Source organism: Platalea leucorodia (assembly GCF_965183815.1).
Source record: "Platalea leucorodia genome assembly, chromosome: 7".
Classification (NCBI taxonomy): Eukaryota; Metazoa; Chordata; class Aves; order Pelecaniformes; family Threskiornithidae; genus Platalea; species Platalea leucorodia.
In genome coordinates this window covers 52,651,094-52,678,517 of record NC_138829.1, presented here as the reverse complement: position 1 = coordinate 52,678,517, position 27,424 = coordinate 52,651,094, and the positions used below count along the sequence as shown (strand labels likewise).

Here is a 27,424-nt window from a genome sequence, read left to right as displayed (position 1 = left end):
TTCTATGCCAACAGCTGTGAACATTTTCTCTGGACAGAAGTGATGAAACTTGGTCTAGTTGGGTTCTTTCTGATGACCAAATGAGCAGAGAAGTGGAATGTGACCATATTGCTTCATACTGATGGAAAAAAAAAAAAAAGCCTGCAAGCATATTTTTTTGCTTAAGGGTTTTTCTTTCCTGATGTGATTATACATTGGTTTTCTATGCTTTTGCAATACCAAGGATGTCAAGTCCTCTCTTATTTCTCACTGTTGATGGAATACTTGTAAAGTACCAAAGAGGTGCCTAACATCATACAGATATGACTCACAACTCCAAATCTGACTGCCAGTTGCCAGCCCTGAATAATTCCCAGGTTGTTTCTCCTGTGCTCCCCCTATATAAAGCTCTTTAGGATACACAGATCTTTGATATGAGCTCCCAAGCCACCTGCTGCCTCCTCACCTGCTGCTCTTTCTCTCCTGGCATGAAATGTCTGGCTAAGGTTACTGGCCCGAAGGACCTAACAGCTGCTGAACTGGGTTATTATCCACAAAGAAAGGAGCTAGGGCAATAGAGAGACCAGTCACTTAGCTGTATTGTTTCCCCCTCCAAGCGAGGAACATTCATGAGAATAAAAGGCAAGAAAAGAAGCTTTGTTTGAATTGTCTGCTTTGTGTCCTGTCTCCTCTTCCCTCGAGAGTGATCAATCTACATGGCTTCTGCCAGCCCGAAGCTATTTCTTAGTACCCAATAAAATAGTTTTTCCTCTATACCAACAGAGAGCTCCTGTTAACTCACCCCAAAGTTGTATTAGCTGTTTTTCCTAAGTCTTTTGCAAGGCTCCATATGTCTGTATTCAGCTTGTGTTTTACCACATTCACCATGTCCCTGTCCAAGATGCAGCCTGTACCTCTCCTCCGCACCACCTCTTGTCGGCTTGGGATGAAACTCTTTTATTTCTTGGTGTTTGTCCTTCCACATGGTTGTATTAAAAAGTACTTTGATTGAATAGGCCCATGGCCAAGTAATGCAGCCCATGCCACATGACTGATGGTGGTAGATACTTCCCTGTAGCCTGTAAGGATTTTTGCAGGAGTTGAACCACCTGGAAGTATTGTGCTGCCCTTAGGCACAGTTGTCAGACAGTACAGTGTGATGATTATTATTTGCATCCTTTTCTTCCCTCTCTATCCTCTTCCTTCTTACAACAAAACAGATTTAGTTTGAGTACCACAATGTACCCATGAGACCTGGTGGACTTTGGTGTAAGAATATTTCTTAGGGACCCATTCAACAGCTCCTGCTTAAACCCTTCTTTCCCCTCCCATAATGGAAAACTCTTACTTCTCCCTCTAGTGGTTTCCCTCTCTCCTCTAGCAAGCCAATTGGCATTGCTGAAGAGTGAGCCTGGACCAAAGGAGTTTCTACACTTCTGATTTAGGAAATAGAGATTACAAAAGGGGTCAGCCCAGAGCAACAAGCAGGAGGGTTTAGCTGTTGGCTAGATCAGTGGTCTCCAAAGTGGGGTGCATGCACCCCATGGGGTGCAGGAAGAAAATACTATAACTTCAGTAGTACATGTATATAATGTATAGCTAAATAAATATACACCTATTGGGGATGTGTGCTCAAAATTTTCTTCCTGATAGGGGTATGCAATCAAAAATTTTGGAGACCACTGATCTACGTTACCACAACACACCTCTCCTTCCATGTAGGTCTTAGCTTTACATAGGCAGCCCAAGGAGTGAATAGGACCAGCCATTGCAAGTGTACGTTAAACTTGAATATGACAGAAAGACCTCAGAGACAGGAGGGCCACAGGAAAAAGAGATGACCAGGGAGAAACCTTTGATGATCTGGTTTCTGCATATACACATGCTAGAGGCTATTATTTGCCCTGTGGACAAGCAGAACTCCAAGGGTCGGCATGAGTCAATGTTTGCCAAGTGGTTGTTTTCTGTTTTGAAAGTGATCCTCTGAAGTCCTGAACATGGACGCTGACAGATGGTGATCTCTAGTATAGTGAATGTGTATGTAGGAGTGTTTTCCAGTATAAGAACATACATTTTAGAACCATTTAAAGAGCAACACTTAGGCTGTATATAAAGGGCAACAGATATTTTGCCCCATTAATATGGACATTTGCATACTTGTAGTTTGCTGTTGTGTTAGGCAGTGCTTCTGCATTCACATTCACTCTGTCATCTTAATGAAAATAAAGCATGTGAAGCCAAGAAAAGCAAATATCTGTCCAATGATGATTTAGGGACATGGATGTATTTTTTTGTGGATATTTTTTGGAGACATTTCTATTTTTCCTACCATTATCTAGGTGTGTGGTTACCGGGTAAGAGAAGAGTAGTGTCTCTTCAGGTTTGAGCAGCTGGATGCCACCTCTAAAAAACTGACATTTTAAAGTGATTATCATTAGGTTTCAGAGTTAAATGATCTAGTTGTAAGGATGGAGGCAATGCACACCTTCTGCCAGTCTGAAAGAGGCAGAAGAGACACTGCTATGATCAGAGATCGTAGTGCAGCTGTAACATCAAGTACTTTGAAGAGCACTTTGAAGTCCACTGAAAAGCACTTTGCTAGTTCTGAACGCATCACCATGGAGCAAAGGGGCAAGGACGTACCAGAGCTGAAGGAAAGGTAATGGATACAACCAGCAGCTGGAGACAGTCTGTTGCTCTGCACTGTTTGTGTGAAGTGGTCTTTGGGGGGTGTAGATATCAAAGGAGGTCCATTTGCCATGACACCAGCAGTCTGGGGAACCTCACAAACAGCCCAGGTTGCAGTATGAAACTCAGATGACTTTGCAACCATGTTGCAGAGTGGGGGCAGGACATGTACAAGACGTCCCAGTAAGTTTGTCTCAGAAATGTGCAAGTGTCTGTGGGGCAATGAGCAAGGTTCCCCTGCCAGCATGCTCCCACGTTACGCTGTCCCCTTGGACAGCCTCATGTTTATTAGCAGCTGCTTTGCTGAGATGCGCAGGAGACCTGGTGCAGCGGGAGGAGGTGGTGGTGGTGTGGAGTCCCTCTCCACCCTCCGTGCTCCTTATTTCTACCTGCAGCCAGCGCACACCTTCCCGCCTGTGTGCGTGTGTATGTGTGTGTGCATGTGTTTGGGAGGCTCAACCCCAGCCTGGAGCACACAGAGCACTACAGCTTTACTGCCTGGCGATGGGGCATGTTCCCTGCCAGCAGATGCAGTGACGGCAAATGCGCCTTATCCAGCTGCTGAGTGGTGCTTGTGGAGTGTGGGGTGGCACGTGTATGAATGGAACATCGTTGCTCTGCTTCTGGGATGGGGCCAAGTCCAGAAGAGAAGGTCAAAAAAATCCTTAAGGGTGCTAGTGCTGGCTGAGTGCTGATCTTGGTGCTTTACAGAGTGACTTCAGCTGTGTCGCCGAAGTGGCATGAGGGTGGGCTTATATCAAAGACATTAATTTTGGCTGACAGGATGGCAATAGGTTAATCAAGCAGAAAAAGCAGTGAGGAGAAGAAGCTTTAACCCTTCTCTGCTTCCTCGCAGGCTCTGGAAAGGGGAGTCAGTCCCTAAGCAGCCTTGGACGTGTGCATGCAACTCCTTATCTAGCCTGCTTTCCAGTGAGTTCAACTCCCCACTGGTGTTCAGGCAATCTCCTTCCACCACCCGACTCCTTCTGTGAGGCTTTTGGCAGTCCTGGGGTTTCCTGTGTGGAAGCTGGGAAACCCACAGTGTCCTAGGAAGGCTGGAGAGGAAACTCTCATATGGCACCTGGAGTGTCGCCCCCCATAACTGCTGCCTCCTGCTGCTCCTTCCCCTGCCACCCCCGGGGAAGTTTCTGAATCCCTTGGCTGGGATATGTCCCCCACATGGAAGGGGAAAAATCCGTAATGAGCTCAGTTAATATTAAACAGATTGTCATTTAGGAAACTAAGCAACAGAAAGTATGTTACTGATTAACTGCCCTCTCTTGTCCTGGTTGTACCTGATCTCAGGAGGAGAATGGCACCATGCACTGCTGTCTTCCAGCTTCTGCGGACACTGCATGGACCCCTGTTTAAAAAGATGTAGGTGTTCGTGCATGTGCTATATCATTAGAGCAGCTACCCTGTTCTTCCATCAGGGCTTCTACTGTTTAGACTGCTATGTGATTTGTTTGGGTTGATTTTTCTTTTTTTTTTTTTTTTTTTAAAATCTACAAGTACAGACTGTGATGGCTTGTTAATAATACAGTGCCTCTTTCTGTGCAGGGATGCCTCAGCTTGTCTGAATCCAGTCAAAAGGCTTTATTTTAAAATAACTAGCCTTTTTTTTTTCCCTAGCACAACAAACCAAAACCACATCTGCTCCACACTGAGTTCATTTGTGCAGGTTTCTGTTCACCTCACATTTTATTTTAATATTGAAGCTATAAACCCTGGAGTGGAAAGAGGGTGGGCAGAATGGTGTCTTGCAGAAATGCCACCAAACATGAGGCTGACAGCAACACTGCCAGGCATTGCTGTAATGATCTTTGTTTCTTTGAGTTATGCAAGTAGCTACATCCTCTTCCTTCTGTGCCTGTCGAAGGCCAGAAGGCTGATGGTTCAATGGATGCTACTGTTAAGGCAGTGAGTAGAGAGAAAACAATGCAAAATTCATTGGCAAATCCATTGCTTGCACACACACAGGCTGGAAAAAGCAAAAAATCAACAGCAACATTTGCAGAGCATTCAGTCAGCTCTGACTTCAGCTGCACGTAATCTTCAGGTGTTCTTGACATAGGATCAAGGTCCTGGTTTGTGGTGTGAGGAGGAAGGGAGGAGGAGGAGGACTGAAGCAGGAAGCCCTGTATTTGACTTGAATATGTCGCACTCAAAATCAGGTGTCATGCAAAGTCTGCCACCTATTTGATTGGGAAAGTAGCATTTGAGCTTGATTCCTTATCGTGGCTGATCTCTTCAAGCAGGACAAACCCTGATTTCAGCTTAAAGGATGCAGGCTCAAGTTCCAGGTTATTATTTTTAAGCACTCTTTAATCCCTCAAGTTAAAAATCGTCCCAGCATAGCTCTAGGCAAAGATGGGATTTGGTGACTACTCTCATTACTTTTTTTTTCTTTTCTGAATAGTGGTTGCCTGTTCTCTGCCACCCTACTCAGCAACCCATTTTTTCCACTGTTTGGATTCTTGCTTATGTTGCTTTTCCAGCTTTACTTTCTGAAGGGATTGCCTCTTGTTCCTAAATACATCCTTTGCATCAGCTTGGGCTGTCCTTCAAAAAGGGAAGCAGCCAGTGCAAAGCATTCTGGCGTGCATCAGAAATCCTTATGGATGAGCTAAACACAGCAGAGCAGAAACCAGGTCAACAGTAGCTCTCATGAGAATTTCGCTATATCCCTGGCTTGGAACTTCTGATCTGTCTCTCCCCCAACCCTTCTACTTCCCTGTATCACCACACCTATGCCAGAAGGAGAGGCGTGCTTAAAATCTCTGTGTGGACAAGGCAGATTGTATTGACCAATCAAAGCATGTTTCACTTTCCCTTAGGAAAAATTCATCAGTTAACGCACTGGAAACATGTCCCTTCTCCTTTTCCACCCCCATTAGTGAAGACAAAGCCTGTATGCTCTTCTTCAGGATGGCGTTTTAGCAGTGAGGACCAGCTCTTGTTGTGTGTGTCTGTACAGCACCCATCAGACACATTCCACATCTGTTCAGCAAGAACATTACAAATCAGAAGTAGAAAACACCATATGCTCCCCCCTTGTGGTAATGTTGCAGTCGCTGTGCTACGAGAAATCAGAATGCTAGAACAGCCAAGAAGCTCGAAGTTGAACCCTTGGCAATTGGAATTAATTTATATTGTAAGCTTCAGTTCTGGTTTTATTATATATCCCTATGGTACATGATGGCACCATTGCCTACTGGAGTGTACACCAGGCCACATCAGTGGAGTGTAGTTGCCAACTGCAGGCCAGAGATGAGCTACGACAGCACTCCCACCTAGTCTTCACATGGCACAACATCTGCCATGGATGAACCAAGCATTTATACTCAGCTAAGAGATTTTCCAGGTTGCAGTGTGGTAGCAGGGTAACACGGTGGGACTGTGGTTAGAAACTTCTCAAGGGCTGCTTTCTGCCTTGCGCCATGGCCCTAAGGCAATTTTAACAGTTTGCTGGCACCCCCTTTCTGCCGTACCTCTTGCATAGTCTGTGGCTCTCTTTGGTCCGAGGTTCCCTCTGCTCTCAGCCTGTACTTTCTCTTCTACTCCATCAAGGATGACGAACCTGGCAAGGAGCCGTGCCAGCAGGCAATGCTAGCCAGTAAAGAGAAAGATAGTTAAGCACAGGACGTTGCAACACATTGTGCCATGAGGTCAGGTACAATACAGGTCTGATAATGCACTGCTAGAAATATCTTTCATGCTGCTTCTTAGCTGTGAGGAGTTAATGTATGCCTTAACTTGTGCTTCAGAGATTCCCATGGCTTCAGAGAGGCAGGCTTTCTAGCGGAGCATGATATCCATTTTTCATGATGAAGCTGCAGCAACATGATGCCAGTGGGACAACTCTAGGAGCCTGAACATAACTGGAGCATCCTGATGGGTCCTGAGTAATGATATAGCTGTGGTCGTAATGTTCTGTGGATGCACAGAGAAGACAATTTTTAGCTGTTTGCATGCATTTAATTCTTTATAATAATTCAAAATGCAGTCAATTTGATGCTCTGTTCCTGTGACCAATTCTTTAATTTGGTGCACATTGCTACTTGGCAATATCTTGGCTTTAAAATAAGTTTATAAGGAGCATTTAGAATTTTAATTATGAAATTTGACTTTTAAGTGACTACTATCAGTGCATGGGAACCCCTGTGCTCAAATATGAGGAGTTCAGCTCACTGAAATTGAGATATGCTTATCCAGGTTTCCACTTTTAAGGGCACTTGTTTCACATTTCCAGACATTTTCTCACATACAACAAAGCCATTTAAAAATAATAGTCAAGATTGTCATGCAGGATCTTGATTGAGGAAGCTAGAATGCTCAGAAAAGACTCAAAATTACAAGAGCTGGGCAGACTCATGATTTGGTGGGACTGAATTCAGGGCTGGGAAAGATGCAAGACCAGAAAGGAACCGTGGCCAAAACCCTTCAAGACTGTCATGCCAAAGCGAGCCATTGTACAGTTGGCTGCAGGTACTAGTGCTGCTGGAGAAGGACTCTCCTTCCCCAACTAAAATGTCCCTTGTGTCAGCCTAGGGTTCCTCGCTAGGAAAAGCTGCACTCCTGCAGTGTGTGCTGCCTCAGTTCCACAGACCAATAGTGCCTATTCCAGCATTGAAATTTTGGAGAGAATGTAATTCCCAAGGAATGTATTTCCTTATCACACCATTGTCTTTAATAAAATAGCTCCAAAGAATCAGCATGGACTATTTTTTTTCACAATGTGATTTTTATTAGTAATTTATTCAGCCTAGCAGATGCCAGCATGCAAACTATGCAAAGAGCAAATCTCTTCCTCCAAGTGTAAATATTTACAGACCATATTCAATGGTATTTAGTACTCTGCAAACATGTTGTCAACAGTTCTATCCAGACTCTTCCCTAATCGCAGTCTGAGAGTTGGCAGAGGCACGTCCTCTGTGAAAAGATGGTTATGGAAAAAAATGATAGCAGGCTAAATAGGTTCTTGGCTTAATTAGACTGGAGTTATACCAGAGGTGAATCTGGCCCACACCAAGTTAAAACTCTGTTACAGGAGCTTGTACCTACCACATGCAGAGTTGGAGGGATGCTGCTGCTAGGGGGACAGCTCTCCCAAGCAGGCTTGGAACCTCTCTTGGCACTGGATGAAAAGGGCCATTACAATGCAGGGTAGGGAGGTTCAACCTTCCATGTGTTTTAAGGGACGTAGTTCCACCCTTACTTAGACATAATAGGAGATGTGTGACTGTTCTTTGCATGGCATCAACTGGCTAAATTTATCTGAATAGTCCAAAAGAGCAAATATTCCCTATCCCAAACACCATCTGTTCTTAAAACAGAAATGTGTTATTTCTTAAAGGCAGACCTGCCTTTTTGTCTCTTTTGTCAGAGCAAAAATCCCTGAATGGGTTAATGTCTGGGACATAGCTTGGCTATATTGGAGCCATTTCTGTTTAAACTAATATCCTAAAATCTCCTTTCCTGCACCTCCAGCCCAATCCCCTTTGACAGCGTTTCATTATGTCCCATAATCTCTGCTCTCCTGACAATCTGGAATAAATACAAACCAAGTGAAAGCTCAATGGTGGCTTAGCCCTCATTTATATTCTATGAAAACCTGCTATTGCAAGTATGTCTTAGCACCCCAGCTTTTCACATGAGGCATGTAAAGTTGCAAAGATCTCTAAACACTTCAAAATGATGTCCTCTGGGATTCTCAAAGGAAACATCCTGACCGACTGACATTCCCCCTGCATCACAGGGAGAGAGGTGAGCAAGGGCACATTCATGACATCCCGTTCTCTTTGTTTGCGTGATCACAGATTTTTTTTCAGTGCCTGTATTTTCCCATTCCTCATCTGGGCTTCTCCATGTGCATTTTTTTTTCTCCTGAGACTTTTTCCCAGAAATGTGCTTGTTCCCCACTACACCAACCCTAAGGGCCATGTGCCCTCCTGCTTTGCTCAACAGCTTCACATTATTTCCTCCATCGTTGTGCTTGGTCCTGCCAGATAATCTGTTCTACAACAGACAGTCCTCCTCCCCCCTTCAACTGTCTCTTCTAATTCTCTTAAGTTGCAGAGCTTCCTTCTCCCTTCCTCCTTCTCTGAAAGGAGGGGAGGGAATATTTCAGTAGATGTTGGTATCCTACAGGAATGATGGAATGATCTATCTATAAAATATATACAGACACACATGCTTTAAATTGAGTCCTTAATGTGGAATGCTGGACAGCTCTGCATTTTGCCTACTTTTAATTAACTGATGGACCAGGGTATCAATTCCTCCTCATTGGTCATTTGAAAATAGATTTGTGTGTTCTAAATTGCATTGGGATGTATAAATGATTTCAACATCACTTTCATCTATGGCCAGATTAGCAGTAGCAGCTGAAATCCTCACATAATTTCAGGTAGCACGGGCTCCTTTACTTGTTCAATGCCACAATCACTATGTAAAGCATCTCACAATATGGACAGTGCCTGTGTGTGCACAATGCTGTTTTCTGCACCTTCTTTTGATGACTCTTCTTTGGGCAATCTGTAAATAACCCAAAAGAGCTGAATTCGGGACATAGTGTGCTTGCTCTAAAATGGGCATCCATGGCTTAAAGGAAGTCCTGCACCTTCTGCTGTTTCATGGAGCTGGCTCCATGCTTCAGAATGCGGCTCAGACATATATATGAGTCTGTATATACGTGTACATAACGTGGTATATAAAAGCTTCAAAGCTCCACTGTTGCTAGGGTTTGCCCCAAGCAGCTGTGGGCTGCTGATGTGCGAACTTTTGGCATAGGCAGCAGCACTAAAAATAGCAAATCAATCAACAAGGAGCTGATTTCTGCTATTTGATTCAACATTTAATTCAGCAGCATTCTCTACTTAAACAATGCTGTTGCCAGTGGACTATCATTTCTAGTAAACCAGAGACTTGCCTAGTTTAGGGATTATATGAGAAGTGTTATGCCTAGATTATGGTGGAATATCTGTCGTTTTCATAGCCCAAGGTAGTAAGAAGCTGTCAGCCTGTACATTTGTTTCTAATTTTTCCTCCTTGGTGGCAATTATGAAAGTTTGGACCCAACTAATCCAGCCATTGTTCCTCTACTCATCACAAAAAATCCAGTGATGTTTACTTGCAGAAAACATGGGCAAAACACGTTGGTATTAAACTGAGCTTTGCCAAAAAGACACTCCCGCTGCTGCGCCACAACTTGCAGAAGATGGTGGACGCTTGAGTTCGTGTTATGAAAATTCAGGAGGAGAATGAAAATACCTCACCTGACTATCGCTTCTCACCAGTGTACCCTAGACCAAACTCCAAAAAACTCGGCTCGTAAGATGTGGCGCACATTTAGAGTAATTTATGCATAATAACAACAGCCAGGGCCGTTTGCGGCTTAGTGGAACTCCAGAGAAACGACAGCACGGCCAGCGCTGCTGCCCGGAGCCACGCAAGGGGCCGGCGGGGCCGCAGCGAGGCAGCAAAGCTCTCCCTGACGAGACGGCGGGGTTGCGGGCCGCCCAGGCCGGGTCTCGGCAGCCGCGGTGGGCTGGTGTCGAGCTCGCACTCGCGCCAAGCGGGGCCAGCGGGCCGGCCCGGGCCAGCTCCGGCCGCCACACGCGCCCGCCTGTCGCACCGCAGGGACGCGCTGCGGCTCCCGCACGACGCCCCCGCCGCTACCGGTGCCGGTGCCCCCGGGCCCCTCCCGCCCCTACGCCCTGGCCCGGGCCCCGCCCCGGTGGCATACGTCACTTCCGCGGGCAGGCAGCTACCCCTCGCCCTCTGCCCCCAGCGCCTCGGTGTTTCCGGGGTGAAGAGCACCGCCTGCGCGCGGGGACGCTCCGCCCCTGGCGCGGGCGGAGGGGGCGGAGCGGGAGGGAAGCAGGTGCGGCCGGGGCGGGAGGGGGCGGGCCAGTGGGCGGGAGGGGGCGGGCCGGTGGGCGGGCGGGCCAATGAGAGGAGGAGGGGGCGTGTCCGGGGCGGGGCGAGGCCGTGGCATGTGGCGGGGCGCTGGGCGGCCGAGCTCCTGTCGTTCCCCGCGGGGGCCGCGCCGGCGCCGGGCGTGCGGCAGCCTCCGCCGGGGTAAGCGCCTCTTCTTCCGCCCCGCCGCCCTGGGGCCGTGCCCTCCGCCGGGCTCTGCTACGTCGTGAGTGCGGGCGCGGTGGCTCGTCCTGGGCCCGGGGGAGCGGGGACGGGGGAGACGCCGTGCCTCGGGAGCGGCGGTGCCGGGGGTCTCCGGGGCGGGGCTGGGGCCGCGGAGCGGGTGTGGGTTCGAACCGCTGCGGACAGCGGGCGGGACGGGGACGGGTGGCCGCGGCCTGGCGGGGGAGCAGGGGCTCGGCAGCCGTTGCCATAAACTGCCACATAAGTTGCAAATAAATTTGCAAATAAGTTGCAGCCCCCCCGTAGCAATCGTGGGAGCGATGGCTTCGCGCTCGCCCGTTGCTCCCCGGCAATGCAATGTGTGCGTGCTCGTAGATGATTTTGTTCCTGGGGAGGTGGGAGCGGGGGAAAGTCAGTTTCGTTGCGAGGAAGAGAGCTGATTGACTCAGCAAGTTATTCACTGCCTGAAATGTAACATTTTTAGGCCCTATGGACGACCTCAAAAATACGGTGTCTGTAGCAGATCACCCTTACGCGTGGCATCACAGATATGTAAAAATATCTTGTGTCTGAATAAATAATGTCAAGTGTGTACGATTGAGATAACCTTTGTAAATGGAATTCTGCTTTGTGTGGTACCTTACTGAAATCTTTTTCATCTTATCATACCTTAAGTAAAGGTTTTCAGTAGTTTTAACTGTACCCTGGGCAATGTTAGCAAGCTGTCAGCTGGAATCCAGTAAATGGTAGGAAGAACAAATACTGTTCCTGGACCAAGCTCTCAAATACAGCATCCTGTGAGGACATGCTATTGCAGTGGATCTTGTTCTGGTGGATTCAGTGAACCCCTTAACTTTCCCCCCTGCTGTCTCCCAAACTTTGTCTTCTAGGATTGACAAAGAAAAATCCTGTCTCAGGATCCTGTCAAGTAAGGTGCCTTGATGTCCTACATGTTATCTGGCTGAATCCCTACCGGGCTTGGTCATGCACTCCTGTTTCCTGATAAAGTGAGTTGACCGACTGCTTACTGGAGGAACAAACCCATAGAAATACTAATCCTCCCTGCCTTGAGCTAAGTTGCAGTCTTGCTAATGAGGTAAACTTGCTGATAGCGAGTATTTGTTGCCCTTTAGACCTCAGAGGGTTGCGTGGCTGATCAGTAGCTTTGAAAACTAGGCTATTACGATGCATGTTGATGCAGTGTCTCTCAAAAGTGCATGTATTTCTGTATTAACCTTACTTATCTACCATAATCATCCACTACTATATATGTTAATGCAGTCCATTACATGGTAATGGATAGATTAGAAGGAATCTATCCATTTTTATTAGCTTTCACGTCTGTAGTAGATTAATGCACTTGCTGTGCATGTTTGCTGCTTGGTTCTAGTTTTTACATGTATGTATATAATATATGTATACACACATGTATTGTTTTAGTACTGGGGGTTTTTAGTTTCTGGGGATAATTGTAGACTACATGCCTCTTAACACGTTGGTGTAGACGTCTTTATTTTTTGTTTTAATTGCAAATTCCCTGCTGGATTTGTAAACCCATCTGCCAGAAAACAGACTTTGCATCTGGTTATCTGCTATTGAAATTCTAATTGGCACATCGATGCAACCTGCAGCCTCTGCCTTCTAAGGGAAGTCTCCTGGCAGGAACTTTTCAAAGGCGATGGGAGTAATTTGCAAGCGAAATTTCAAGCTTCAGTGGTGAAAAACATCCATGCTGAAGGCCTGATAATGTGTTTAAAATGTCTGGCTGCACAGCCTGGATTACAGGGTTAGGTAATGTAGTTACTTTTAAATGTCGTAGCTGACTTTTTCAGTTGTATGGGACTGACTAAATTTTCAAGGGAAAATGTCGCAGCGACATTAAGGACTGGAGATATTTGTTTAGAACAGTGCATGCTGGAAATGTCCAAAACTTTGCTTGAAGAAACCGTGAAGAACTGATTTGCTTGGTTTAGAGTTTCTTGCCTCTTTTTGCCTTTTTTTAAAGGCATGGATAAAACTTTTCTCCATGAAGCTTTTAGTATACAGTTCTTCTGATGTCTCCCTATGCTCTGACACATAGTGTTAAGTGAGCACGTTCTATGTATCGTCATCCACGCTTGAACACAGTTTTATAAACTGAAAGCTCTGTAAAGCAGGTCCAGCAAGAGTTTATGCCAACGTATTTGCAGTGAAAAATTACGAGGGACCGGGATGTAGGAGGAATGAACTTGCTGCTCTGCTGCGTACCCACAAACCAGGTGTATCGCAGCGGCTGCTTCATCCTGGCTGACATGCATGTTCTGAGTGATGCTGGGCTTATGGCTCAGAGCAGTTGCGCAGATGGCTGGGCGTCATGTACATGAATTTTCTCTCAGCCCTCATCTCCATATAGAGATCTACGTTGCCTGCATACGTGTGCTGAACAACGATGCTCAGATCCGTCTGCTCTGACCTGTTTCTGCTCTCATCACCGGACCCCACATATAAGCATGTTCAGGCACTGCTAATGTCTGTTTTAGATTTATCCTTGCACTTTAATTGTTGCTCTGTGTTTGATACAAACTTCTAATAGCAAGAGCACTTACACACTCAGAAAGCTGGAGAAAAAACAGTCACTTGACTGGCACTTGCATGTAGATCCTCAGCTGCTGTATATTGCTATGGCTCCCTTGCAAAGCAATGACAATCCACACCAGCTGGCCATTTGCGTTTCTGAAGGAGGTGTTCATCCCTATGAACAGAGAGCTGGTACAAAGTTAATTTGTGTGGTAGATGAGATACCCTTCCCGCCTCCCCCCTCCCTGGGCACAGCAATTGCTGGATGAAACTCCATGGCTTATGGTGTACCAGGAGCCAAACTAGATGATTTTTGTGGCTTTTTTCCTCCTACCCTTAAAAGGACTGGGAGGGCAATATCTCTACTGTGTGTGCTGTTGCTGGATGCCATCTGACACTGTGTGCTCTGGCTCAGCAAGGTTGCTTCCCTTCCTGTCTTCGAGCTTGTCCTGCAGGTGTAACCCTTCTTCATACCCCAGCTGTCAATAATACCCAGCCTGTTTGGGTCTGGGAAGGACTCCCAAAGGGCTATTGACTTTGTTGACTGGGAAGCCAAGAAGTCCTGTGAAGTAAACTGCAATTGAACCCTTTCTCTCTGGACTGTAGAAAGCACTGAACATGTTCATTCCTCCTGTCAGTTCTGCTCCCTTGGACTGAAGTCATGGTTCCCTTTCTACAATTTAGACTTGGAGAAGTCAATGGGGCTTGTGAATTGACAGCTGGGGTGTAAGGATGCTACTGGCACTGCAGGGATAGTAGTGATGCTGAAAAATGAGTGCAGGCAGGAGCTGGTTGTGCACTTTGGAAATGTTGTTTGCAGCTCCTCCAGATTTTTTCTGCCGGCAATCCAAGGAGGTCACCATGCAGGTAAGGCACCGAGGGTACCTGTGGTACAGCAATTCATCCAGGAAAGGACAACGTGTCTATGGCGTGGTATGGGGACCCCCTTCTTCCGAGGGTACTTAAAGAGCTGGCTGGTGTCATAGCGAGACCTCTCTCAATGATTTTCAATGCTCTTGGGAATCTGGAGAGGTCCCCGTTGACTGGAAGCTGGCAAATGTTGTCCCAATCTTCAAGAAGGGCAACAGGGATGACCCTGGTAACTACAGGCCTGTCAGTCTCACCTCTGTGCCTGGGAAAATTATGGAGAAGATTATTCTGGGAGTTATTGAAAAACACCTGAAAGACAATGCAGTCATTGGTCCCAGCCAGCACCGGTTCACGAGGGGAAAGTCCTGCTTAACAAACTGAATTTCTTTCTATGGCAAGGTTACCCACCCAGTTAACCGAGGGAAGCCAGTCCATGTAATCTTTTTGGATTTCAGTAAAGCTTTCGATACCGTCTCTCACAGTATCCTCCTGAACAAAATGTCCAGCATGCAGCTGGATAAACACATAATGCAATGGGTGAGCAATTGGCTGACGGGTCAGGCTCAAAGGGTTATAGTAAGTGGGGTTACATCGGGCTGGCGACCAGTCACTAGCGGGGTTCTGCGGGGATCCGTCTTAGGGCCAGTGCTCTTTAATGTCTTCATAAATGACTTGGATGCAGGACTTGAAGGACTACTATCCAAGTTTGCCGTTGACACAAAGTTGGGAGGAGCCGTTGCCCCTCTCGAGGGCAGAGAGGCCCTGCAGAGAGATCTGGACAAATTAGAGAGATGGCAATCATCAGCCGTATGAAGTTTAACAAGGGCAAGTGCCGTATTTTGCACCTGGGACATGGCAACCCTGGATGTACATACAGACTGGGGAACGAGAGGCTGGAGAGCAGCCCCACGGAGAGCGATCTGGGGGTTCTTCTGGTCGACGGCAAGTTGAACGTGAGCCAGCAGTGTGCCGTGGCAGCCAAGAGGGCCAACCGTGTCCTGGGGTGCATCAAGCACTGTGTTGCCAGCCGGTCGAGGGAGGTGATTGTCCCGCTCTACTCTGCACTGGTGCAGCCTCATGTTGAGTACTGTGTGCAGTTCTGGGCCCCACAGTACAAAAAGGATACAAAGCTACTAGAGAGTGTCCAGAGGAGAGCCGTGAGGATGGTGAAGGGTTTAGAGGGGAAGGTGTATGAGGAGCGGCTGAAGTGACTTGGTCTGTTCAGCCTGGGGAAGAGGAGACTGTGGGGAGACCTCATCGCGGTCTACAGCTTCCTCACGAGGGCAAGAGGAGGGGCAGGCGCTGATCTCTTGTCCCTGGCGACCAATGATAGAACCCAAGGGAACGGCAGGAAGATATGCCAGGGGAGGTTTAGGTTGGATATTAGGAGAAGGTTCTTCACCCAGAGGGTGGTGGAGCACTGGAACAGGCTCCCCCGGGAGGTAGTGACGGTGCCAGGCCTGACAATATTCCAGAAGCATTTGGACAGTGCCCTCAGACACATGGTGTGAATTTTGGGGTTGTCCTATGCAGGGACAGGAGCTGGACTCGATGATCCTTGTGGGTCCCTTCCAACTCAGGACATTCTGTGATTCTTGAAGGAATGTCTGCATGGACATCACTGCATGTTCCTGTGAACAACTTAACTTATCCAACAAAAGCAGGTGGCAAGAACTGCAGAAGTGAGTTTTAAATCTCAGTGGAATCACATGGTTGCCTCGCTGGTGTGTAGAGGAGCACTTAGCTGCTTGCTGTTGTGCTGTCTGGCTTCCTCGTTACTTTGGTTCTTTAGGTGTATTTGTGGAAACCCTGCATTTAGCTGATGGCTGTGCTGTGCCATTATTGTGATTATCAATGAAATGAGGTTTCCTCTGGGCAATTTTTGAATGTCGATTAGCATAGGCGCCAAAACTTCTGGCAGTGTTCCATTGCCTTTGCTGGCTTTGTTTTTCCTTGCCATTGTGGGCTTGGCCTCAAGGATCAGATCTTGGGTTTCAGTGCTCAGAGGTGGGGGTGCTACTGCAATGACACCGAGTTGGTGCTGTGCAGTGTTGTCGTACAAGACAGGACTGAAACATGGTCCCCAATGGCTGCGTCGCTGTGGTGGGAGAGCTAGTCTTTACAGAATGTGAGATCTCTGGAATGACAGTGTGTAAGTCTGGATTTTCCATCACATCCTTTTCTCCCAGTTCACATGATAACTTGTCAACCATTTGGAAAGCACATTGGGATATTGCTTGTTTGTTTTTCCTTGTAGGGCAATGTGGTATGACTTCCAGTTGACTGGAAGTTAGCAAATGTGATGCCCCTCTACAAGAAGGGTCAGAAGGAGGATCGGGGCAACTACAGGCCTGTCAGCCTGACCTCAGTGCCAGGCAAGGTCATGGAGCAGATCATCTTGAGTGCCATTATGCTGCACGCGCGGGACAACCAGGGGATCAGGCTCAGCCAGCATGGGTTTATGAAAGGGAGGTCCTGCTTCACTAACCTGGTCTCCTCCTATGACAAGGTGACCCGGTTAGTGGATGAGGGGAAGGCTGTGGATGTTGTCTACTTGGACGTTAGTAAGGCCTTTGACACTGTCTCCCATGGCATTCTCCTGGAGAAGCTGGCTGCTCACGGCTTGGATGGGTGCACAGTGCGCTGGGTTAAAAACTGGCTGGATGGCCAAGCCCAGAGAGTGGTGGTGAATGGAGTCAAATCCAGTTGGCGGCCGGTCACGAGTGGTGTTCCCCAGGGCTCAGTACTGGGGCCAGTCCTGTTCAATATCTTCATTGATGATCTGGGTGAGGGGATCGAGTGCATCCTCATTAAGTTTGCAGATGACACCAAGTTGGGTGGAAGTGTCGATCTGCTGGAGGATAGGAAGGCCCTACAGAGGGACCTGGACAGGCTGGATCGTTGGGCCGGGGCCAACTGCATGAGGTTCAACAAGGCTAAGTGCCGGGTCCTGCACTTGGGTCACAACAACCCCATGCAACGCTACAGGCTAGGGGAGGAGTGGCTGGAGAGCTGCCTGGCAGAAAAGGACCTGGGGGTGTTGGTTGACAGCATGAGCCAGCAGTGTGCTCAGGTGGCCAAGAAGGCCGATGGCATCCTGGCTTGTATCAAGAATAGTGTGACCAGCAGGACCAGGGAGGTGATAGTGCCCCTGTACTTGGCATTGGTGAGGCTGCACCTCGAGTACTGTGTTCAGTTTTGGGCCCCTCACTACAAGAAGGACATCGAGGTGCTGGAGCATGTCCAAAGAAGGGCAACGAAGTTGGTGAAGGGTCTAGAGAACGAGTCTTATGAGGAGCAGCTGAGGGAACTGGGATTGTTTAGCCTGGAGAAGAGGAGGCTTATCACTCTCTACAACTACCTGAAAGGAGGTTGTAGTGAGGTGGGGGTCGGTCTCTTCTCCCAGGTAACAAGTGATAGGACGAGAGGAAATGGCCTCAAGCTGCGCCAGGGGAAGTTTAGGTTGGATATTAGAAAAACTTCTTCAGTGAAAGGGTAGTCAGGCACTGGAAAAGGCTGCCCAGGGCAGTGGTTGAGTGTCCATCCCTGGAGGTGTTTAAAAGACAGGTAGACATGGTGCTTAAGGACATGGTTTAGTGGTGGACTTGGCAGTGCTAGGTTAACGGTTGGACTTGATGATCTTAAGGGTCTTTTCCAACCTTAACGATTCTATGATTCTATGATATGAAGAAAGGAACGGAGGGCAGAGAGCCAGGGGTATGGGTACTTGTTTATTTGCAGCCAGCTGGACCATCCCCCAATGCATGTGGCAGAACCCACAGTCCATCTGTACACCTTGCACCTGCTTGAGGAACCAGCCGGGTTCTCTACTTGAGCAGGAAGTTAGGTCTGCGCAGTTGGTGCGGGTTGCAGTTGCGTGCCCGGATTATCTCTGTACATTGCCACAGCTCCTGTTACCTTTGTTTGGGGAGTCTCAGTTAAGCTGTGTCCCCTACAGGACAACTGAATTGTGCTCTGCAGATGTGGCTATGGAGAGTCCAAGCCCCCATAGCTACCTCCGTTATTCCCTAAATACACAGAGAGGGAAGGGGAGGTTGTCTGTGTACAAGGGCCATTTTTTTTTTTTTTTTTTATTTATTGAGACGTTCAACAAGTCCTTTTCACAATCATCACTGCTTCTGCTAATGATGACCCTCTTGCCTCTGACTGTCCAGGAAGGTGTTGGGATTACCTTCCCTGAGCTCCAGCTGACTTGGTGCCAGGCCTGGAGAACTGCTTATGCAACAGTTCAGCAAAACACTTGAGCGCATACTTCAGATAGAGAAGGTGCACTGGTTTTAGATTTGTTTTATAAAAAAAAAGAGAGGGAGAAAAAAGTGATTTGATGAAATTTGCGTTGAATTTTGCACATATATTTGTGTTGGATTTATATTTGTTTGGCTTCGGGAGACTTTGCAACACTTCAACTAAATCTGGGTTTAAATCCACTTAAGTTAAACTCCCAATAGAACTTGTGTGTGGAGACCAGGGTGAAATCTCATTAATTTTAATAGGATTAAGCATGTTCTTTTGCCAAGTCATCTTCTCTATCTTTCTTTGTTTGGCTTCTCTGTATTAAAAGCAGGATAAACCTTCCCACTCTTCCATCTCTTTGTGAAAATGCTTTGACGGTCTTAGAGAAGTGGCTCTCTGGTTGCATACAATAATATTTTACACATTTTTTTTCCCTATACTTTCAGCTGTAGTCCTACTGTATCCAGGCTTTTATTGGCTTTTGCTTCCCCTAAAGGCACAATAATTCCTGACAGCCAGAAAACAGTTACAAGTGTTTGCCTGGTAAGTTTCTACACTCAATTTTTTTTTCTTTTTGCTCCCTCTGGACAGATTTGAAATTTCTGTGAAACAAGTCCATTAGTAGAGGGAGATTTTGTAGAAGTCAGCAGGAACTGAGCATGTGCAGATGGGTGAGGCCAAAATTCATCCCTATTCATGAACCGGGAATAAATTGAAGAACAGGGAATAAAGATTGAAGTGTTACAAATGGAAACTGGTTGAAGGGAAATATTGGGGATCTATTTAAGATCAAGCAAGCCATTAATTGGAGAGGAGGCTACTTCATGTGTTTGTGCTACCTCTTCACTTCCTCATTTCTCAATGTACATCATCCCCTGAATCTCACTATTGACTGTTTTTTTATTTGTATGTGATTTATGTTATAGGAACACCCTTCTTCCCCCTCTTCTTCAGAAAAGACAAACCACACAGCAGGTATTTCTGGATGTTCCTGAGGTGCTCTTAATGACACTCTTACTAAATATACACTTTCACAGGAAAAGTAGACTGTCTTGTAGGTCATGCACTAAGCTGGATTTCAAGACACTCGATTTTCATTTCCAGCTCTGACCAGTTCCCCCTATAGCTATGCACAAATGGCTCCGTCTTCTCATGCCTCTTTTTCTACCCTGTGAGATAAGGGAGGGTTGGTCTATCTTACCTACGCTCTGCTCTTTTGAACTGATGCCCTGTCGTGCTATGATCTGACCGGTGTTGCAAAGATTGGGCTGGTGTATTTGTGTCAGCAAAGATCCTTTACATCATCATCCTTTTGATGAAACTTTACATCATCAGCGTTGCTGGCAGTAGCATCTGGACTTAAGTTCCCATACCTAACTAAAAAAGGAGAGCATGGTGGAAAAGAAGCTCTCTAATTTTTTTGCCATAAGATAAACAGGGGTTAAGGATGGGAGTTTCTGATGGGTAAGAAATGCTCAGTGATAAGTTGAAATTCTCCATGTCCAAGTTCCTAGATCTCTACCTGCAGTAAATGGGTGTTAGTCTAATTGTTAGCTTAATAAACAGTAAGTCTTCCTTATTTTTTTTCCGCCTTTCTTAGCTATGCTGATCAAGGGTTTTTTCCTGCTGAGACTAGTTTTCTTTTAAGTTATCATTTCTTCCTGTTTCTAGAGCTCTTTGTATCCTAGCTGATCTGAAAAGATGATGTTGTCACGAGGATTTCACAGCAACTTCTGTGAATCTTCGTGTGGGTTTCTGACACTCTTTGACCGGATGAGGTTTAAAAAAGGAGCAATGTGCTTCCCTCCTTTAAAAGAAAACATTCTATAACGAGGTTTCATGTTTTTAAAAAATTTTGTTTGGAAAATGTCTCATTCATGAGCATGATGAAAAGTGCTGGGAAAGTGCTTGACCAGCTGGCCTGAGTGTGAGAACTTGTGACCAGCTTTGAAAAGAGCAAACATGCTCCCTCCTCAAGCATCTTCTGTCATTTGTCCTTTTTGTTAATGAATCCTGATTATCTAGAGCTTAAAAAAGTGTGCAAAACCTATTTAATCTTTCCAGTTCCCTTTTATAGTGAGGCTTTTGTGGGATAGTCACGGTATCTTCCTTGTTTTGCGATACAGATGATATAGTGTCTTTACAATATTTGCTTAGGCTGATGTAGAACTGCTAAGCCTGATGTATCTCAGATGCTTTCCATGCCTGGAAATGGCCTCGTTTACAAGAGCAGCAGCTCCTGCATTGTGTCAATGCGGTACTGCTATGCAGAGCTCCTTTAAGAACAAGAAGTGTAAGTGAAGACCATGTCTCACCTGATAGTGAGATGGAGCATATGCCCTTGAAGGTAACAGTTCTTCCTGCCAGTGCATTAAGCCATATCACATGGCCAGTAGTGCAATCTATATGAACTGTCCTGCATTTCTACATTTGTAGAGGCTTCTGTTCTTGAATTGGTGTTATAACTTCTGTTCTGGGAAACTCTTCTATGAGGGAAGGCTGAAAGAGCTGGGACTGCTCAGCCTGGAGAAGAGAAGGCTCAGGGGGATCTTATTAATGTATATAAATACCTGAAGGGGGAGTGCTCTTTTCAGTGGTGCCCAGTGACAGGACCAGAGACAATGGGCACAAACTGAAACACGGGTGGTTCCCTCTGAACATCAGGAAACACCTCCACACTGTGAGGGTGACTGAGCCCTGGCACAGGTTGCCCAGGAAGGTTGTGGAGTCTCCATCCTTGGAGATACTCAAAAGCTATCTGGACATGGTCCTGGGCAACTGGCCATAGATGGCCCTGCTTGAGCAGGGGGATTGGACCAGTGGACCTCCAGAGGTCCCTTCCAACCTCAACCATTCTGTGATTCTGTAGTGGACTTGGCAGTGCTAGGTTAACGGTTGGATTTGATGATCTTAAAGGTCTTTTCCAACCTAAACGATTCTATGATTCTGTGAAAATAGTGCAGAGAGCTTCTTTAATGTCTAACTGGAAGTCATAACTTTGGCCAAGCTACCTGGTGCAAAATAAACTTAGTTTGCATGGTGTGTAGGTTCCCATGTTTCTAGAAGTGCTTCTGGCCTTTGTCATCTGAACTGTAAGTCCACACCACTGCTTCTGGGCCTTTATTAAAAATGGTGCAGTGGACATTTGGTCAATAAGAGCAGTAGGACTTGTTCATCGGTCAGCTTATTGCGCCATGTTAGTGGACCTTAAGTGCATGAGACTCTCTGCATGAGGTAGAAGCAGAGGTCTGTCTAGTACAGTGTTGTCTTCAACAGTGATCAGTAGTGTTGGATAGAGACATCATCCCCTGACACTTGGTATCATGAGACCCTCTGGCAGTTCAGTTAAAAGCTAATATCCTCTCACCATTCCCTTTCTCTTCAAATCTTTTGTGTGCATTGAATAGCAGAGACCCCAGCACAGATCTCTGGAACGTCACTGGTGGCCACTTGTCCTCATGAAAACCTGTGGCTTCTTTCTGCTGTTTCCTATTCTAATCAGTTATCAGTCCATGCAAAAGCCTTTCTTTGTAGCCAACAGCATCTTAGTTTGCATTAGAACTTTGAAATGGTCCGTCACCAAAAATCTTTATACAAATCCACGTGTAATGAATAGCCTCAAAGATTTTTAGATATGAAAGATAATTTCCTCCTACAAAATCTGTGTTGACTTTTCCTGGAGCCATGAAGCAAGGCGATAATTGACACCAAGAACAATTGTATCTTCATCTATGACGGTGTTTTTCGAGGGATGGCCAACAGTTTATATTTGCCTTGTAGATATGGTAGGATCCATGTGTTCTGGCTGCAGTGACCATCTCAGAGATGGCTGGAGTAGGCATGTGCTGTGGCTGAAATGCATCACTGATGACATCTGGGGTATATGTTACTCTAGTGGGCACATTTTGGGCCATGAAGCCAGTAGGAGAATGCAGTATCATGAGCCTGCCAGTGGTTACATGATTTAATTTTATGCAGGTCACAGGTTCCACTAGTTCTGCTAAACTTACTCTCACATATAAAGTTAAACACGTGCTTTGTGTGCTTGAAGAACTGCTGCCTAAGGCAGATATGCTGACATGGAAACAGCTGATAATGTTTTTCAGGGATACTTGAGAAGCACGTGGCCTGGATGGAGCTGTAATGCAGATGGCTTTTGTTACCAGCTGACTTGAAAAGCAAAAGCACGGAAGTTGGGTTTGTTTTCTATTTAGCAAACAGCTTTTGACTGGATCTGGTGTATTCATAGATTTGTTGCTTTTCTGTCCGTTGCAAAGGGAGCAAGGATTTCTAGGCTTTGAAAATCTTGTAATGTCTAGAAGCTGGATATGTGATGATGCAATGAAATCCATTCAGTGAATAAACAGCTGTAACAGAAGTGGATTTCCAGTGCTGATGACCAATCCTCATAAAGAATATCTGAATGAAAGAGAGCTTTAGACTAAAATATAAACAGAAAATGCTGGTGAGGTGGGGGGTTTTGTGGGTTTTGGTTGCCTCCCCCCCCCCGCAGGTTTTGGCAATATTAGCAAGCAGTTCTTTCTGGGTGGTATGTTCTCCACTTGGTCTTTGATCCCTCTCAAAGTGGAAACAGCTGTAATGCAAACTGTGGAGTGGGCAAGCTGTCCCCTGGGAGTTGACCAAAAACTGCAAACCCTTCTGCTAAATAAGCTCTTAGGTTATTGCATGTCTTGGGACAAATTTGTTTGCAGAACCATATTGAAATCAGTAAGATTACACCTGCAGAGGTTCCTTCTGGAGTTAAAATACATGCTTCAAACCCAAAACCAGCCCCAAAAAACCCCAACACATGCTGTGAACATCTAATCCTCACTGCAGGGCACTTTTTCTGCTCCATTATCTGCTTGCATGGATTTACCTCATGATACAGTTTCAGGTGTGAAACTGCCCTCCTGTAAAGTGGCTCAGAGGCCCAAGAAGCTGAGTGCTGAGACAGAAGCTGGATTTTGTGGGGAAGCTGGTGGAGGCAGAAACGCTGCTTTCTAGGGCAGAGGAAGCCTTTAATTTCTCCACACTTGCAAATGAAACTCGTGAAGATCCTTCCACTGAATGCTAAAAGTACTTGACTGTTCAGTTACAGCCAGGCTCTCAGGAAAATTAGTGAGTTTAAAATGTGAGCTGTTACAATAGCTTTGTTAAACCCTCCTGTGGGTGCTTGCATTGTTTGAGATGCAGCTGGTAGGGGAGATGGTGTCTCCTTGCCCTGCTGAAGCTCATGCTCCCTGTTTGTCTCTGGCATCATCTCTCTGAACTGGGACCCTGGACTTGGAGCAGAGCCTCTTCTGATGGAGAACCCTTCTTCTCCATAGTGGTTCACCTAAATATTATCTGCACTCTGCCTTCTAAAGTCCTCATGGTTACTGACATTAGGATAATAATTTATGTACTTCCTGCTGATGAAAAGGTGTCTGATACAATGTTGTCAGGCTTAGAGTTGTGTTTTCGGGTTATCTCATGCTTTTGCTAAATACATAAATGTTCTGTAGCCAAGAACAGGTTGTGCAAATGTTTCATTGGTGATAACTAAAGCTTAATGCTAGCTTTAGGCACAGGGTAACCGTGCTAGATAATGAGACATGCAGCTCGATCACAGCTTTTGGTCTCAGAGAGGTACTGTCACAGCGGCCCAGTTGGAGATGGTTCTTCCATAAAGTGGAGCACACCAAGTCTTTTCTCCATTAAAACCAAATGCACCTTTTTTCAGTACCGTGACAGGTTTTGTAAGACTTAATCCTTGCTCTGTTGGCTCTTGCCTTTATAAGCCAGAGATTTGCTCTGTTGGCTCTTGCCTTTATAAGCCTAAAGACAGATTTCTGTGTGAAAAGCCAAAGTACCTCTTTTAGGTGCTTCAGAGTTTGCGGGGGAAAAAAAAAGTAAACCTTGGAATTACAGAGGAGAGCTGGAAGAGCTGAAGATTGGTGCCCAATATCCAGTGGAAATGTTCTTTCTTTTTGTTGTTTGTTTATGTTTGAAAGTTGGTGGCTTCACACTGCTGAAGCCTGATGTCCACCAGTTGTTAACGAAGAAGGTGAAAACCTGGCATCAGTTGCAATCTTCCTTCATATTACCTTGCCAGGGCACCTTGTGCCCAACCATGTTTTAAGGCTAGAGGAACTAGGTTTCTCTGCCTCTTTAAGTTTTGGCCTTTTGGAAGTGAGCATTGAGATTAGATTTATCAGAGACAACTTGGGAAGTTACTCTTCCAGCTTCTTACTGAGATGGCCACAGTCTTCCACAAAGGACACTTCTCCCTCAAGTCCTGAGAAGATGCTTGTTCTCCACTAAACTGACCCAGAATAGAGAGGGAACCTGAAGAGGAGAGGAGACTGCTGGTCCTCTGACCCATGTGATCACTTAAAAGATAGCTCTGGAGTTTTCTCTGATCTCCTTTGGAAAATTTCAGGTTTCTGGATGATTTTAAGAAGCAAATGCACTTCCTAGTAGTTGACGATTTTCATGCCAGAGCATGCATTATGCCACTCCAAGTTTCCTGTCCTTCTTCACGGATGACTGCTGCTTATGGGACAGTTCTTGGTTTACTACAAATTGAAGCTTTCAAGGAAGGCAGAACTGGTGCCAGTTCACCTTGTGTACCTGGCTCTAAACTGATGTAGTTTACTGGTGTGATTTACTGCTGCTTCGTGAATAGTTGAACACTCTCTAACAGGAGCAAGAGCAGCAGAGAGGGTGGGGGTGGGTTTATGGGTGGGAGGCCCTTACAACCAGCTGATGGGACTCTCCAGCCTGCAAGCTGGGCTTGTTTGTCTGATGTCTAGTTCTGAGGATCCTAAACTTGCTTCAAAGGATGAAGTTGAAGAAGTGTTGTACCTCAGTGCTGGTCACCTGGGTCCTCGCTCTTCTGCATTTATAGCCTTTCCTCATTCCAGGCTTACAGAGACTCTAGCAGCAAACTGGGTTTGGAGCAAAAGGTGGGGTTTGGTAGGCAGGCCATGCATATTAATTCAAGTGTGAATTATTTAATTCTTTGCATATCTTTTGTTTTGTATCTTATTTCATTCAATCACAGCCTGTTCCACCTGTTCATTGCTGACCTGTAATGGTGTTCTGCTGCAATCTAATGATATCAGACAGGTTTGTATTGGATTATGTTGGAGCCGATGCCTTCAAAACACCATTCATTCAGTGTATCGAAGTGAGCGATAAGAGTTACTACTTGTAGTGTGGCTTTCACATGTTTGTCCTTATCCTTGTTTTTGTTGTCTGTGCTTGGACAACCTCCCCCAGGCAGTCTCTTGACTTAGATAATTAGTGTATGCTGAGCTCATCTTTGGACCAGGTGGGCTGATCTTGTTGGTATTTTGGCTTTTCTAGTTCACTGTTCTCCTTGTTACATGATCAGAGCATCTTTGGCATAAAACCAGTAGCCAGAAGTTTCTAATGGGTTCAGTCTGTGCTGGTGCTTTTAGGTCACAACTTCTGGAGGAGTAAGAATAACCTCTTTCTTTTGATTCGAGTTCAGGTGTTACAAGTTGAGAGAGAGGTTTCAACTTTGTTTTTTCAATATTCTGTTGCTGTACTGCTGAGCAAAAATTGAAGACTGAGATAAGCACAGAGGCATCCAAGAGTGCTTCAGAAAATATCTGTATTTGAACCCCATCTGTCCAGTAAAATACAGAACACGAGAGAGATTATGGGAAAACATGCAGTTTTTCACTTCCATGTCTTTGATATAAGTTAAACTGATGTTTGTCGTAGTCGTAATCTCTCTTGGTGACCTGCTCTGCTGACTGTCTGTAGGTGCCCATGGTATTCAGGTAACCCTATGGAAGAGTTTTGGAGTCCTCGTTAGCAGCGTCAGCAGCAGACAGGTAGATAGACAGACCTTCCATATTGAGCTCAGATATGTTCAGAAGAACCTGCTACTGCCTGTGTGTTTCCTCTTCCATGAATCAAGGGCTCTTTATACAAAGACATTTTGTACTGGAAAACCTTTGAGGAGCTCAAATCAAGCTTATTTTAGTTTGACCTATTAAACAGCATCAGGACTCAAAACTTAAATGAGTTCCTGTGAAACTGAAAAGAGGGAACCTAGAATGAGGTAGGAGAGCACAGCTGCTGCCCTATTGCCGCGTAGGAGACAAGAGACCCAAGAGCTGGGCTGAAGCACTTCTACAGATGCTGCCTTGGCAGCCATAGACATCCATGAGAATAAGGAGAGGGAAGGATGTTTTTCCTCTAGGTTCTGATGACCCATAGGTTTAAATTCAAGTTGGTGCATGACTTGAAGACTTACTGGCTATGAAGAATCCACCACAGGGAAGGCCAGCAAGGATGAGGAGAGCTGCTCGTGCATTTGATTCTCTGTTTGGAGAAAATAGACTTGGCTAAGTTCTCATACCCACCCTGCCCTGTGATTTCCACATCTTTCCAGCCGTCAAAATCACAAAGCAGGGAGGCATGTGCCAGCAACCTTCATTTGGTATTGCTATAAATGTCTTCCTGGCTTGGAGAGTTTGGGAAGAATCTTTTGATTTGTGCTAACATATATATGGTGAAAAGCTCCCAAGTATCATACTGGATTGTGATAAGCTGGAATGTCTTTTTGCTGCGTCTGACCTGGCGGGCCTTCCATATAAAGCTACATTTGTTTTTTAACCAGAGTTGTTAGCTTAAAAAGAAGAAAGCTCCTACAGTCTAGGAGCCTTCAGATTGTTTTGCTCACAAGGATAACCGGAGGTGAAGGCACGTATCTTTTGATTTTTTTTTTTTTTTTAAAATTTTTTTTTATTCTCTATATTTCAGGATATGCACAAAGATCTTACTTCCTTGCAGAAGGAGAAATAGCCAAAAATGCTTTCCTTCCTTCCAATTCTTTTAGCACTGAGCAGAAGTTCTTCTTCACTTGTTGCACTGGGACCATGTTTTGGCTGTTTCCAGGCTGTCTGAAATTTCTTCTCCGTTTCTGAGCTCTGCACAGTATTGCCTGATGCTT

At 45.9% G+C, this 27,424-nt stretch overlaps 1 protein-coding gene across 1 annotated transcript in view; it reads left to right on the top strand.

Annotated features, from left to right (window-relative positions):
* Positions 1–10,711: 10,711 nt before the first annotated feature.
* LRP5 (LDL receptor related protein 5) overlaps positions 10,712–27,424 on the top strand; it is a gene marked incomplete at its 5' end in the record, with an annotated part of 238,636 nt that continues 221,923 nt past the window's right edge. The window contains 2 exons of the mRNA XM_082318162.1: positions 10,712–10,813; positions 11,661–11,777. The remainder of the gene's footprint in view (positions 10,814–11,660; positions 11,778–27,424) is intronic.